Here is a 15,263-nt window from a genome sequence, read left to right as displayed (position 1 = left end):
TATCCGCTCTAGCTGGCCTTGTTTCTTTCTCGACAAGCGTAACGTCCTGCCCATATGCTGGAAGAAACCATTGCTCCTATGATGGTGCGTATGATAACTTTATGGCCGTAATGTGCCCTGTTCCGCTTTAAAGACCACCCCAATAGCTAACGGAGCAATCTACCGCCGCGTTAAAGGACAACATCGACCAGCTCTTGTAGCTGACGGCAATTAGTCGAGGGTTATTTTTTTTTAGGGACACATCGTTGTTGTTTGCGCTGTCGGCCTGGTTACGGTGTATTTTCGACGGACATCCATCCTACTTCACGACGGTTATAGTAATACCTTTTCTGTTCTATGTATTTAAGCTAATCATATAACACTACACCCCGTGGCGATTGTTCTTCTCTCGCCGCCTGTGCCGCGTCTACTAAGATACACAAAGGCGACCTATTTGCTTCTATATGTGGTCTACGCGCTTTGGTCGCAAAGTTCAGACATAGTTCAGGTGAAAGTTGAGTCCGTGTAGGATGAAGCTGACAGCTTTGTCGCTTCTGCCTCGGCAGTGTAGGCACCCGCCCGATATAGCGGCACCGTAACGATGACGCATAGCCATTCCGTTGTACGAGACTGAAGTCCACGAGTGCGCATGTGTCACTTGGCACACACAAAGTATAGAGTTTTATTCGCTTGCGGGTGCTCACGAATTCTGACACGGTCTAAAGTATTTTTTCGGCGACCAGGCAACCATGATCGCCGCACACAGTCAAATGATGAGGCGACACAAGAAATGTGATGGGAACACTATAGGAGAAAAAACTAATCGAAAGAAGACTTGTATAGGCGGAAAAAGATTGTTATAACTAAAAAAGGGCGAATAGCTTCCTTGCTCGTCCGGCTGTCGACTAATGAGCATTTAATAGGACGAGTGAGTGCCGCTGAGCACGACACACTCTATTCCTCTTTCTACCTGCGGTTGCGAAAAAGTGAGCCCGAGGAGTCGAAGTCTGGCAGAGTAGACGGGACAGAATCGAGCCAAAGAGCGCAATAGATGCGATCCAAAGCAGACGGAGGAGAAAAACGGAAAGACACTGATACTATATATGAGCACTGCATTAAAATCTCTGAGTGAAACAACTGCAGCTATCTTTGACTACATATTATCGGCCTGAGTCTACAGGGACCACCAAAGCAGTGCTGCAGACATCACCTTATCGTCATTGATAACAGCTACTGTCCGGGGTCCTCTCCTTCGCACGTTTCTCCTCCCGACTTTTGGGGGAAGAGGACTACCGTAGTCGGAGTAATATTCTAGATATTTGTTGTTGTCGTGATGTGTCGCCGAGAGAAATGCTGCGTCCTCCGGGGTGCCCCTATGCTCATCCTTTCAACCGCCCTAACGTGTGCTTTAATAATCAATGCGACGGCTAGATGGATGGCCAAACTAATGGGTCGATCGTTATCACCAGTTCGTTTTGGTACACAAGCCGCAGCGTGCGTGCGTATGTGCCTTCCATAAACAAGGGTGTTCTAGTTGTAGAACTAATATTAACTGTTAACAATAACAAGAACAACAAAAGCAACAATCGACTGCTGTCGATGATTATCACTGGGTAAATGATTGGTTCGAAGTCAAGTAGCAATACAACGCCCTCGAATAGTTCTTGCTGAACTGTGGAGATGTTACAAGTGATCCAGCCACTACATGATAGTAAGTAAAACAATTCCTGCGGAAGATAGCCCGCTAATCAAGTCCGGTTTGTATGTTGGTATCGCCGATCGTAGTGAGAGCCCATGGTGGTGATGCACGCTGGTCTTTCCTAATAACCTAGATACTCAAACAGCGATATGACAAGGACGGCGGCTGCCTGTCCTTGAAGGAACAAGTTGTACCTTGCCTACATACTATATACAATACAAATCAGTGTCCTTAGTTGTGCGGTCTTATTTTTATTGGTTTCATTGAAAGGAAAGCGGACAGAGGCATAACAAGCGCACGCTATTTGATTCATCTTCTTTATCTTACAAGGTCACAGACCCGAAACATCTATCAGGTTACCTGTAAAGGAATGCGTACACTTCATAATGCGTTTATCAAGCGAGAATCTTCTGGACTGAGCACGCAAATCTACTTTGGCAGTACTGTGTAATGAACACCCCGTATCGTCACATTCAGTTTACTTATATATTCGTTATTAAGCTGGTATTTTAATATGCTATAGTATATTATACTATTTCGTGCTGATTAAGGGGGCAATCAGCTACGAAATTTTACGATTGACATTTTCCGCAGCGCACAGATTCAGACCCGCATTTCTTTACTGGAAGGAAACTTCCAAAGAGGAAGCGTCAGCATCAACGACATCAATCGTATAACAGTTACATCTTATAAGCAATGGTACTAGATGTTCGCACGATGCTAGTACTTGGTGACATCTTCATTGAAAAAAACTATGTTTCGTTTCCTATTTTTTCTTGATTACCCGCCGGGCAGAAATGGTGATTTATTGTCAGTTGATCAGGTCAATCGTCCACTGACTAAATCGTGATCATCCGGATAATACGCATCGGCAGGATCGGAACATGATATTGGTAAGGCCGGTTAAGCGACTATGGTCCGCTATGTTGCTATTACTGAATCCATCTTCTTATGTGTGAACGAATCGGCATGACGCACGGTAGCCGTACACCCGGCCTGACCGGTGCCGATCGCTTACGCAGGAAGCCTCGTACCCGTTTGAAAGAAAATCCCGTTTCATTATAGGATAGCCGCGGGATGGCAGATAGCTGCCCTGCGTCCATCTATCGTAATATGTTTAACAGTAAAGGTAAGGTGCCCTCCGTATGTACGTGTGCATTGGCAGAAGGGTCAGTCGGTCGTACTATAATATAATACGTGCGTCCCGGCATGGCTAGCGCGTGGTCGTTAATACAGGTGGGCCGGCGAAATATCGAAGGGACGAACGAGCATCGAATCCGCCCGCTGCCGTCGAATCTGTCTGAGAATGCCCTTATCGCTATTGCCGGTGCATGCGGCCACTGATACTGTTATGTTGGCTGCCGTTTCCTTAAGGAGCGTAACAAAACCAAGTCAGAATAGCTTTAAAGTTTTTGCTGTTGCTGGCAATTGCTACCGTTCGTGCAGGAGCAGCATCATTGAACAGGCGTCAGACACAACCGAAATTCGAAGGCGCGCTACCGTGGTTGGACTTCGTCATAACACCCGTTACTATTACCGCGAATGAGCGCTACTGCGTGTTTGTGTCAGGCCACATATGTTTTGTATGTTTGAAGTCGCACCGCCCAACGCACACGCACACGTGTCCCACGCATGATTTTCGCCACTGCCGCTAGTTGCTGACGCCGATGAAAACATACCTGCTGCTACTTCGTTGGTCAATCGGTGTTTGTATGTAACCTGGACGAAAAAGGCCGGACGCTGCTGGACGTTGTTAGTCACCATTGTTTTTTTTTTTTGTTGAACAAATGTCTAAAGATCTAGAGTCAAGTCTCGCATTGTTGCCAACTTAGATCCACTTCACGCTTAAATCGACAATGACTCTTGCATCAACTATCGCTTGGGCGGCAACAGGGGCGATAGAAATTCGAAAAACGGTAGCCGATCAATATGAAGCGGCGAAGCCACCGGGGGCTACCGGCTACGGTTTGTCTATGATCGGTGATCACGTCGCGGTCGAGTGTTCGTCGACCGATAGAGATATCAAGGAGCATCATCCCAGAACGAACTAAATCCTACATCATAGGGGACAGCCTAACAGCGAAACAAAATAGAAACTTCATCATAAAAAGAGAATCATTCACGGAACAGAAATAGAAATGTTTAGGGTCATCGGAACGAGTAATCGTTGATGGCCCCTGCTGACCAGCCACAAACTATGCATTACTGAAGGAGTTTTGGCCTCTTATACGATACTCAATGAATAAACTGAAGTAAGTTTCAAAGAAAAAATAGATCTGTTATTTGCTATTTAAAGTATATGAAAAGCTTTTAGATCACTAGTAAAAAGTAATGCATCAAGGCGATGGTCCGCATCTGGCCGGCACCTGTTGTAACCTCTTTTGTTAAAATGGAGCAGATTGTACAAGAGGTTCCCTTGTGCGACTAGTATTTTTCAAAATTAATTGTAATAACAATTTGTCGTCAAATCAAGTTTTTCACTAACGTATACAGTAAACCAACTCTAAGAGAATTATCTACGTATAGGGAAATGTTCATAGAAGTTACATGAGAAATCGCAGGGTTTTATCGAGGAAAAGATTATTGCTTTAGCATATTATATTTTGATGCAACAAATATTTTTCTCATGTAAAAAAAGCGCTCGCTTCCTGTCAACGGGCTGGCAATCATTTAGCGCCAAGTTTCGACACTTGCGCATAGGGTATGCCCCTCGGGGCAGTATATTATCCAGTCTTCATAACCTTACAGCATCTTGCACCATTCCCTCGTAAGCTAAACGGTACCGCAATTTCGATGCATTTGCTACTGTTCAGACAGAAAATCGCGTTAACATGGTACGTGCCAATGTGAACAGCTCTCTTAGGTAAGGCATCACTCTCGTCCTTCCTAGAGCTGTTATTGAGCCCCCTCGAGCGCACTCCTCTATAGCGGGTAGTTCTCGTTATGCCGTTTTATCTTCAAGCGGAAGCTGGTTGCTGTGCTACTTTCAAGTCCAATTTGATTTCTCAAAAGCGAATTGCTGAATGTGGCGAATTTTGGGAGATGCCGGGAGCATCGTGCTCGCACATACCACTGGGAGGGGGGTGCGAGCCATTTTGGGAAATCTGGGAGCGCTTTGGGTAGATCATACGGCAGAACGACAAGGGCTGGTGGGAGATTGCCGGCATCGAATAGATTCAGAATACTTCACATTTCGTTTTCCATCCCCAATGTGCCCTTCGTCAGCCCCTTCACGTTCTTTTGATTCTTCCTACTTTCCCACTTTCTCGTCCACCCCTCTTCGCCGGGACTTCATTCTCCCTGTTTTTCTCTCAACTGATACATAACCTGTCGGTCGGTCGACTAGCTGGCTGCCCCTTACCAGCCTGCACTTGCCGTCCCACTGCACACTGTACACAACACACAGACACATACAGATCACTTCGCAGTGATTTCGCAGTCTCACCTCTTGATGCTGGCTGGCTGGCTGGCTGGTTTTCTCGTTTTGGCAGAGATCATCTCCTACGCTGTGTCGGACCGCACTGGAACGAGGATAGAATGGATCTGAGATCAGCCGCTGTGTTGTGGGCAGCAGGTAGCAAGCAAGCTTGTATGCCCCGCTGAGAGAGACTCTGAACGTTAAACTTAACTCGGTAACCTGGGTAACGGTAGCAGGCAGGCGCGAGGAGTTCGACATCGGCAAAGTGAAACGAAGGCGCCTGCCAGGTGTGGAATCTTACAGGCGGTACTGAAACCCCCAATGAAACTGCCGTCTTTGCAACCCCCTTCAAAATCGAGAGATCGTAAAGCATTGCCGTCTCCAACAGCGATCGGGCGTGCCACTTGCACCGCTGCCTCAACCGTTATCCGTGCCTTACTCACAACGCAGAACTCACTCGGATCTGTAGCCAACTACTGCGTCGGATCGAACCTTGGGTTCGATGCTTCCGTTGATTTGCTTCCTCCAACTGCACCACAGACTGACAGATTGCCGAGTAGACCGGAAGTGCTGGACTAAGTCTGAACTCGTCGTTATCGTCGTAAGTGTTATTAATCATTTATAGGTTTAGACACTTCAGATGGCAAGACATGTGTAAAAGGTGGGCCCATAGTCTTTACGTAAAGTAATAGAACGATAAATTATTTAAACTATAATTAGAAGCTACAGCAGCGTTCATTACGATGCTCAACGCATAACGCCAATTTTCCTAAGGGTCGATTAAAAAAAAAGCTCTATAAACAGAAAGCGTCATCTTTAGAATGTGTTCAAAATAAGGAAACACATCACTGCTACTGGTATGAGCAGTTTGCAGTAGACTTGTTGTGGGTGAATCTGGTAAAATGCTCGGGAATGCGAGCTATCCTGTAATGACGTTATGTGGTCGCAAATCTCCCTTTTGTTGATCCCGGCGAATTGGCGGGATGGCAAGAGGGGTGTCCAGGGGCAGGTTCAAAGTGGATAAGTTTCTCAGCGATAAAAATCAAAAAGCCGAAATGTCTTTTTGGCTGGTTTCGTCTCTAATCGAATTTGGTTTCGTTTTTTCCTCAGTCCAACACAGCGGCGGCGGCGGCAGTGGCAGCTGCCTTCGCAAGCGATAGCGAGGAATAGGTGCGGCGGGGCCCTCTCCAAATCAAAAATCTCCCGCATGGCCGTTTTCAAGATTACGATTCGCTCTTACTTCGCCACCGTCGCAGTTACCGCGGCGGCAGCGGCTGCCGCTGCGCTAGCAGCTCCTCCACCTAAAGTATTCAACGCGCGAGTAGTCTTGTTCATTCCTTTCGAGCCCCCTAATAGATTCTCTCGACGCGGCTCCCAAAGAGAAGAGCGGTGGCTGTAGCAGTAGAAGCTGATCAGTCACTGTAGGTTAGTGTGATGGCCTTTCACGCAGGATTCATGGGCCAAATCCTTTTTCTCCTTCTCCAAATACCGCTGCTGCTCCATCTGCCAGCAGCCGTGCTAGTAGTCGTGGTTGTTCGAGCTGCGGTAGCACACTCCCTTTTCCTGCTGCCGCGGCTGCTGCTTCTGCCGTTGTTCTTGCTATTTCCTCTCCCGTCGGGCTCAGCATTTCCCTCATGGTCTTGATCGAGGCCGTGGTCGTGCCATTGGCGCCCGTGACTTCGCTGCCCTGCCCGCGTGCCTCATTCGTGGTCGCGTTGATCGTGACGGCCTGCTCCGCTGGTGGCTAGGTAGATCAGAAGTCAGCCGATCAATTTGGCGTTGATCATTTCTCCCATCATTCTCATTTATCCTCTTAATCGTCATTTTTTCTGTTTTGTTTCAAATTTTCCAACGGATTAAATTAATTCACCAAATTATTCCTTAAACTAGACACAGACTGAAGGAAAAGAGAAAAAAAGGAAATCGTCTTGCTTGCGATGAGTTGGCCATACTTAGCCGGCCGGCCGACCGCCCGACAGACTGCCAAGCTTCATTCTAAGCTACCTTTGAACATGTGCCAACTGCTATAGGCACATACGTCCATTCGGATTCGGACTTCTATAAGTACATACATACACACACATACACACATAGAACGACAACCAGAAGCCATTTATAGAAAACGCGTTTAGATATGGATAAACCATAGTAGTAGTCGAACGAGCAAGACACGCGCCGTTGGAGTGGCCAGCCAGGTACGCCAATCCGCGGTCACATTTTAGTATATGAGGAGAATGAGGGTAGTTTCGTTAATATCTATCCATATAATAAGCTTAATATGCTTTCTTAGCAAATTTCATCCAATCAGGATGTGAGCGAATGGTACAGGATAATGGAACTATTTGCATGCATCAAACACGGCTGAAAAGTAACCACCTTTCCCAGTGTCTATCGATGACTCAATCACAGCATTATTCTCTAACCATAATACGAATCCGATACAGCTGATAGGCAAAACCTGTATATTTAAAATTAACATATTTAATATTCAGTGCTAATTGATAAGAATTCTGAAATTTAGTGAAGGAAGAAGGTACGAAACACGAAGGAAATCGTTAATAACTCAGATCTTCGGACTTCAGACGAAATCGGTCGAGGCAATCATTCGGGGTGTTGATGGCCTAATGAAAGCACTCAATAGCAAAGTGACTCATTAACCAGTGCCGGTAAGCAACTCGTTTCTAGCAAAGGCGTCGATTTTCTACGGCGATCTTAGGGTATGAATTTGGTGACGTAAGGCATACATGGTTCATAGCTGAGTGAACTTAGATCATTTATGAAACGTACTCGTACAATTGTCATTTACGTCACGCATTACTTTGAGCCTCATTCGCCTAGACCGATTGGCCTAAGTAATGATTTCGCAATATCTGCCAGTAGTTTGTGTCGTGTTAAATAAGGATGTATCAGTGAAATCCGTGTTATAACAGCTCGAACTTACTGAATTCTGTTTGTAAGTTGCGCTCTATTTAGTCATGCGCGTTTATGCTTTTATACACACTTGACAATCACCACGATACGATCTGTGACAAACTATGCCACCGTGGACGTACTACGCGCTGTGTATTGAGTGGTAGGTGAAATCGCCACATCAACCAGCCATACCGGGATTAGTGATTGTATCGTTAGCATTTGCTTAATTTTGTGCTTCTTGCTTTCAGATTCGATCACACTTTCATACTGTGTAACTCTGTCTAGGCCTTTGAATCTGTACGCGTTGTATCTTTAACTCTCCTCGATGCACACACCGGCCAGTATACCGTTCGGCGCATTGACCGACACTTGACGCCGACCTATGCGGAAGGATCGAGCGCTGCCGTCTCTCTGTGTCCTGGCGTCTATAGTTTGTCTTGTCCCGATGGTCGGCGTCACATCAAAGGCGAATCTGCCCGCCTCTTCTTCCCGCCTGTAAACGGCCGACGGCAACATCTACGACAGCGGCGGCGGCGGCGGCAGTAAGAGCAGCAGACTCTACGATAAGTACAACGTTAGCAGCGGGACTGATCTGCAATGAAAAAAGCCGAATAGAAGCCAACAGGGAGTGATATCGCGATTATCAATTTTCATATTATCACGATTATTCTTATCAATTTTATCCCTCTTTCCCTTCTCTTCGATCATCCTCCCTTCGCATTAGAGTTGGTGGACATAAAAGACAAAGAAAAACTATTTAATCCTATAAAGAGTTCTCTCGTCGTAACAGATGAAAGGCACTGATGGACGAAGATGATATGGTTTTTTGCCACGTCGTCGATGATTTTACTCAAGTACTGAACTGTACATACTTCGTAGCTCATTTTTGACTTTTGCTCCTATATTAAATAGGTGGTGTATGGTAAGGGTATAGCATCAGCGAGTATTAGTCAAGTTTCCTAACACGATGCCAAATCAGCTTTGCATTATAACCATAGCTGGTTTCTTAAGGCTGCCAAGGCTCCACTTATTACTAACTATTAGCTTTTTTTTCACTAGACAAAATGTATTTATCTCGCTACGGAGCTTGTGTGAAAACAGGAATTGTTGAAAATAATCAGAGGAAAATGGGAATGCGGAGAGACGCGCGTATTTCGTAGAGTTTGTAGAATGACTTATGAAGTTCTTAAAGCAACGATCAATGCACGAGGCCTATTTGAAGTAACCCATTTTGTCCCGAACCAAGCATAAAGTGCTTTTCCGCCACTTACCAGGGTTATAGAGCAACTTGCACTAAAACAATGTCATAACATCGGAGTCTGTCATTTGAGTGTCCATTAGAAAAGGTGATACGCCTTTCACCATTACAGATCTGGTCCTTTTAGTAGTCTATGTAAGTGTTTATCTAAGTGCAGTCCATTCTCGATGCTTCATGAGGGGATTCAACGATCTTCAGACTTAAAGAACGATAGTACTTCGGTAGATTGATGAGGACAATCTATTTTGCCATCTAATCTTGTTGTAGAGCACCATTACGTTGAATATAGGGTGTATTTCTTTTAGTTGAGAAGCACTGACTGCCCTCCAACAAACACATCATCATTGTTGATTGGTTTATAGAGTTCGTGTTAGCGCCAAGGTAAGTTTTAGCAAGACAAAAAGCAACAGCTATGACACTAGCTTTATAACCTATCTTTCCATGTCTCTTTTCCATTTGCTCCTATGGGATTTTTTCTTCGTGTTAATGTCTGCCTATTCTACTGGATTATATATACATTTATATTTATCATATGTGTTTGTCTGTTAACGACTCCATCGAGTCGGTCAGCCATCATAACTTCCATTATAAACGGGGACTGCTGGGAAGAGCAGCTGTGCTTGTACTTCGATCAGCACCTCCTTAGAGCTGCCCCTCACAAACTGACGTCAACTGTGTGACAAACAACTATTTCGCTAGCGGCAGCTGAACACAGGCGGATATATTATGCCTTCCTATGTTACTGCGTAGGAGCCCACGTAAAGATTGACCTATATTTAGAGTTACCGTAACTTAACTCACGTCACAAGTGTTTTAGCCAGTTCCGAGACGAGTTTCATCGACAAGGCGGGCGACCGTACAACGAGTTTACTACCTGTCTGGCTAACTACTTAACTAATATATAAGTAACATCTAAGTGCAGCTTAGCATTCGTGGGATCATCTGGGCGTCCTGTCAAGTACAATGACGATAGCAGCGGAAGCGTTCAATCCATAGAGCTTGCTCTAAATGATTTCTATAGGGTTTTTTGTCATTTGATGGTGTCCTATACTGCCGGCCACCTCGAGGTCTGTGATTGAATCGTGTGGATTATCGCTCTGTGAGAAAAATACGTGTCGAGCGCATAAACCACACTTTGTATTTGCACACTGAGCCTCCTATTGACGGTAATGCTATGGACAAAACTGTACATCGCACAGTCGAAGGATAACGATTATTGCCGTCGTTTCATCACGCAATAGGCCGACAGCTAACAAAAGTTACCATTTCACAATAAATTCTAGCTTATATTTCTAGATGTTCTTAAACTTGTGTTGGACATGAAATAATACTGCAGCGTAACTATGATGGTAACATGGGTCCCCTAATAAAAAATCACCAAAAAAAATCTGACAATATTTTCTCAGTTTCTAAGCATAGCGCTATCAAGATTGAATAAAGCAATTCTTACGCAGAAAGCTCACTGTATCAAGCATATGAAGTTTGAAGTTTTCAAGTTAGCTTGATCCGAATCGACATTTATTTCCTTAAAACTATCAATAAATAGATCTATTTTCCACCTAAGGCGTAACCTACTTTCAGCATGAATAGTCGTTTTTCTATCTATTCATCAATTAGAAGTGACAGACTACAACTATCTAAATTTATTTCACGTTCAACACACAATAAACTAATTAAGTAAAACTCAATTTTTTAAAGCCGACGACAAAATGAAACGTTTTAGACGTTCGGCTGCTGAATCGCTCAGTAAATCATTGTTCATATATCCAAATTTGAATTAAACTATATGACAAATTACCACGTTCACTACCGCCGTTTTAAACTTTAAAACTTAAAAACGAGAATCATAATACGGCCTGTAGGCCGCTCGTATGAGATACCCAAATTGAACTATGACGGGCGCTAGGTGCCATTGCCTAACATGTGGCTGAATCGCTAGTAACATAAAATTCGTATGAGCCCTTATATTATAGTGAAAATAATAGATTATTAAGGTCAGGATTGAGTAAATTCGAATACGACGAGGCTGAACAGCTATTGCCCAGATGTAACAATTATAGCTCGGAAAAGCGGCCCGGAAATCTGCTGACCAGAAGATTATAGTCCTTATTTATGTAGGACAATAATACAGGTCCTTCGTGTCTCCTTCTGTGTCCTCTGAAGTTTTGCTGTCGAGTATCGAACAGGATTGGTATGACGTACTCTCATTCGTTGACGGTCGCTATCGAAGCCGAGATGAACACAGTTACGCTAGTCATGTTATGTCTATGAGACACTCCCATGATTTAAATTGTAGTACACAGTATGGTATAATTAGATCTGTTTAATTATATGCATCTAAAGCAGCGTGTAAGTGTTTTTTGTCTATTTTACCGTTTAAGTATTCTCAAGCCTCTTATGGAATAAATTGAAAAGATATTTTTGTTATGCACGAAATTTAACGCATGTCCCTTGTCCTTATGAATCCTATTAAGGCATCGTCACAACCTTAAAAATTCAACTTGCACACATAACGACAGCCTTCTTTAATGGGGCGCCCACGTTCCTGACACCTTACAACGTATACAAATATATTACCCATACGTCCATATACTAATAAGCCGCCGCTGAAAAGTCCCGATCCGTCACTCAAAAAAGCGTCAAAATTTTACGGCTCCCTTTGCGTGCGCCGTCTGTCGAGTTTCGTAACGAAAGTTTAAGTGCTTGAAATACGCCTGGCCAGGAAACCATTTCTGCTATCTCAGCCACACAACTCGTCTTTTACAGAAAATTGATTTAAGTCTAGGCGATATAAACAACGGCCCGTTGCTCAGGCGGTAGACGTAACACCTAGATTCCTAGCAAATGTATGCGCCACATAGCATACCGTCATAGCGACAGACAAGTAGATATCGAAGGCAGAAAGTAGAACACGTTGAGATAGCACAGCTAGTGCTTCGGGACTTCATCGGGGTGTCAATTGGCTTTGTTTTAGATGCTGACCATGACAGCTCACCTAAACGAAGTGTTTTGTGGCGCATCCTGGCGTCTGGGCACGGCGGACGGATGTCGTTGACATCAGAATTAGACTCCTACTAAGTACGAAATGGCTCTTGTCCGGTGTCGGCCGAATACAAATATAAGCAACGCGATTATGATGGTCACAGTACAGTGACTCCGCACGTTGCAGCCTTCGCAGGCAAGTTATACCCCCTAAAAGGGAAAGTTCGCTTTTGCCAACATTGCAACGTTGTTTGTATTCGGATAGCTGAATATAAACGTCTATTTACGATTGATTACAGCGCAGAGGAAGGGTCATACAAATCTATCTTTATATCCAAATGTGGACTCTTATTAAATAGCTTTTACTATCATATACATGGACTGCATTCGTACGTCGAGTACGTTTGTGATAACGAAGAACAAACAATTTGTATACACTCTAACGTGAGGCAATAACTCATGAAAAATTTTATTTCAGTTATCTTGGAACATAAACGTAAGTTTATGTTGCTACGAATGGGTCCTGAACGGAGAAAGAGCACCTAAATCAAACCTTTCACAACTCTACCATTAGCTCCTTAGGGAATATCAGATCATTCTTCTGTGTTGCAAAGCCAACTTGCCTTGGGGCCATAACTATAGAGTTATGGCCATTTCCGGGTATTCTGTACAATTTATCGATCCTTATTGGAAGCGATGCCCATATCGCCAGCCCCTTGCGCACTCGACGTCCTCTGCTTCGTCGTTCGGTCAACATTTTTACTGTACCCATATAGGACATAATTATTCTCATCTTTTGTACCGTGTCAGTTTTTACTACTCACATTTATGCGAACTGATTTTCAGTTTACGATCACCTTCAGCCGCTGCCATTGCCACTGCCACTGCTACATTGAAGTGTTCAACGTTTCGTCGTCGTATGTCTGTCAGTTGCGTTGTAAGTACCCGAACGCTGACGTCTTGAAATCCCGCCCCGAGATTATGACACCGTACAGATTGTCACACAGGCCTTACGGTCAGGGGGTTCGGATGCTAGAGCAGACGCTGTTAGATCGAGCTGCTTAAACTGTTGGCACTCGCTATTCAGGTATTAGGAAGTAAGTGTTAGCTTATATGTTGTATATATGAGTTATAGGCATTATGCATTTGTTGCGTTAGCGGTGACAAGGCGACCGGGTAATTCAGTCAGCGAGCTTAAGCCGCTCAAGACGAAGAGTCACGCAATTCTTACGCACATTGCGAGGGTAGTGGCCTCGGCGCCGGCATCGTGCAGCGCTAACCATCGAACGAAAAGCTCGCTGCCCATGTGCCCATGTTTACCGCACGTCTTCATCAGCGCCGTAGAGCGTCTCTGCCAACTTTACAGCCAGATCAAAAGAGCCTTCATGGAGTCAGCGACACTTGGACGGACGACAGTGATTTGGGACATTTAAAACAATATGCTTAGCCATCAACGAAGACAAACGCGAGATATACGCGCGCATGCACACGCACATACATACATACATGCATTTGAAAGCGATAAAGGAGAAGAGAGAAAAAGGTGTGCAAGGGCGACCAGCGATGGCAGTGCAGATGCACCGAAAAGCCTCCGCAAAAGCGAAACGCATGTCCGCCAAGGAAGCCATATTTTTTAGAAAATCAGGTGGGACAGTGCTTCGTACTGTGGCTCGCGCATGTATCTAATCGCCACGATATAGTGCGCGTTCGTCTGTGCCTGAGCGGTATTTTATTGTGGACGAATAGCCATAGTTAAAAGCTAAGCTTCACCTATTTTAACTTGATTGGTTTGGTTACTCAAACTGTTTATTTATTAATAGCGGCAGGCCTATGCATAAGCGCTTTATGGTTTCTGGCAGTGCGTGCCTGTTTAGCGGCCAAAGTGATGATGTTGCCTTGGGTCAGGTCGTTAAGAGTCCCGTCACTTAACGTTAAAGGAACACTAAATGCCAACCCTGCCACCCTGGATTTCCTCACGCCTTCGACTGACGCCTTCGCAGTCACGCACAGGTCATAGAATAGAGTGATTACCTCGCCTTTTTGTGTTAAACATCGTAAAATTCTTGCAGTATTAATCTGCTGCTGGCATTCCGAGCCTCTATATATATATATATACATCGGGAAGGCGCACGGTGCGCTTACGGTTGGGAAAAAGTTGCCTCGTAAACAGTAATTTTGATTGTATTTTTTCTTCGACAATGGAGTTAGTAGACAAAAAAAATTACACAGCAAAGGCACATGTGTTTTTTTTAAAAATTTTTCTTTCCGAAACGGGCCACGATTTGTGAACTTTTGAACGTGACCAAAGGTGTTGCATCGGCGATTTTTAGGTATTTTTGTAAAGAAACTTTACCTTCGTTGGAGTAACAAGTTGCGCCTCGTTGTTCTCAGCAGAAATCGATATGGCAAACATATATAGCGATCTTTCCTCATTTAGTAACCATGTAACTGAGCTGGATCTTCCTTTCTTAATAACATAAACGCTGCCATTGGGTCCAATGGCAATGTACGGTTTAGCTACCAGCTACAGATTTTTCTCTGGCTCATCTGTTCGCTTATCTAGCGACAACGGGCGCGTGCCATAACATCTTCATATCAGAGCGAAGGCTAGGCGCCTAGCGCTTGGCCTGGCAGGGCATACCTATTCTCCAACTAAGCTAAGCGAACCAATGTAAAAGTGCCTTAGAAGATGCCGACTCATCCAAAGCGAACACAGACAGTAACATCCAATCATTTCGTGTCAAACTCAGCAAAACAAGCACCACCACTGTTAGCATCTATCTCTCTCTATATACATCTGCCAGAGTCAAACGATGGGCATGACGATAACGGCAGTACAACGGTAATCGTTAGAGCCTGATAACTGCAAAGGTCCTAGGTTGAGCTTTTGGCGTTACGGTGGTGAAGCGGTGCACTGATGGGCAATGGGCGTATGATGTACAGGCAAGTAGAGCGAATTATCTGTCGTTCATCGTCTAGATGTAGCATCCAGCCAGCCGGCTAGCTATCCATGC

At 44.6% G+C, this 15,263-nt stretch overlaps 2 long non-coding RNA genes across 3 annotated transcripts; both read right to left on the bottom strand.

Moving 5' to 3' along the window:
• Nucleotides 1-1,923: 1,923 nt before the first annotated feature.
• LOC147752007 (uncharacterized) lies at nucleotides 1,924-5,786 on the bottom strand. The gene is made up of 2 exons (XR_015315276.1): nucleotides 5,124-5,786; nucleotides 1,924-2,038 (listed from the first exon to the last, which is right to left on the bottom strand). It is a non-coding gene; the product is annotated as an uncharacterized LOC147752007 (long non-coding RNA).
• Nucleotides 5,787-7,561: 1,775 nt separating this feature from the next.
• On the bottom strand, nucleotides 7,562-14,660 carry LOC111271312 (uncharacterized). Of its 2 annotated transcripts, none has more exons than XR_015315277.1 (2): nucleotides 14,603-14,660; nucleotides 7,562-8,601 (listed from the first exon to the last, which is right to left on the bottom strand). It is a non-coding gene; the product is annotated as an uncharacterized LOC111271312 (long non-coding RNA). The 2 variants fall into 2 exon arrangements; XR_002686800.2 differs by lacking the exon at nucleotides 14,603-14,660 and adding an exon at nucleotides 13,074-13,134.
• Nucleotides 14,661-15,263: the final 603 nt, after the last annotated feature.

Source organism: Varroa jacobsoni, unplaced genomic scaffold, assembly GCF_002532875.2.
Source record: "Varroa jacobsoni isolate VJ856 unplaced genomic scaffold, vjacob_1.0 contig00526, whole genome shotgun sequence".
Classification (NCBI taxonomy): Eukaryota; Metazoa; Arthropoda; class Arachnida; order Mesostigmata; family Varroidae; genus Varroa; species Varroa jacobsoni.
This window is presented reverse-complemented; position numbering and strand designations above follow the sequence as displayed.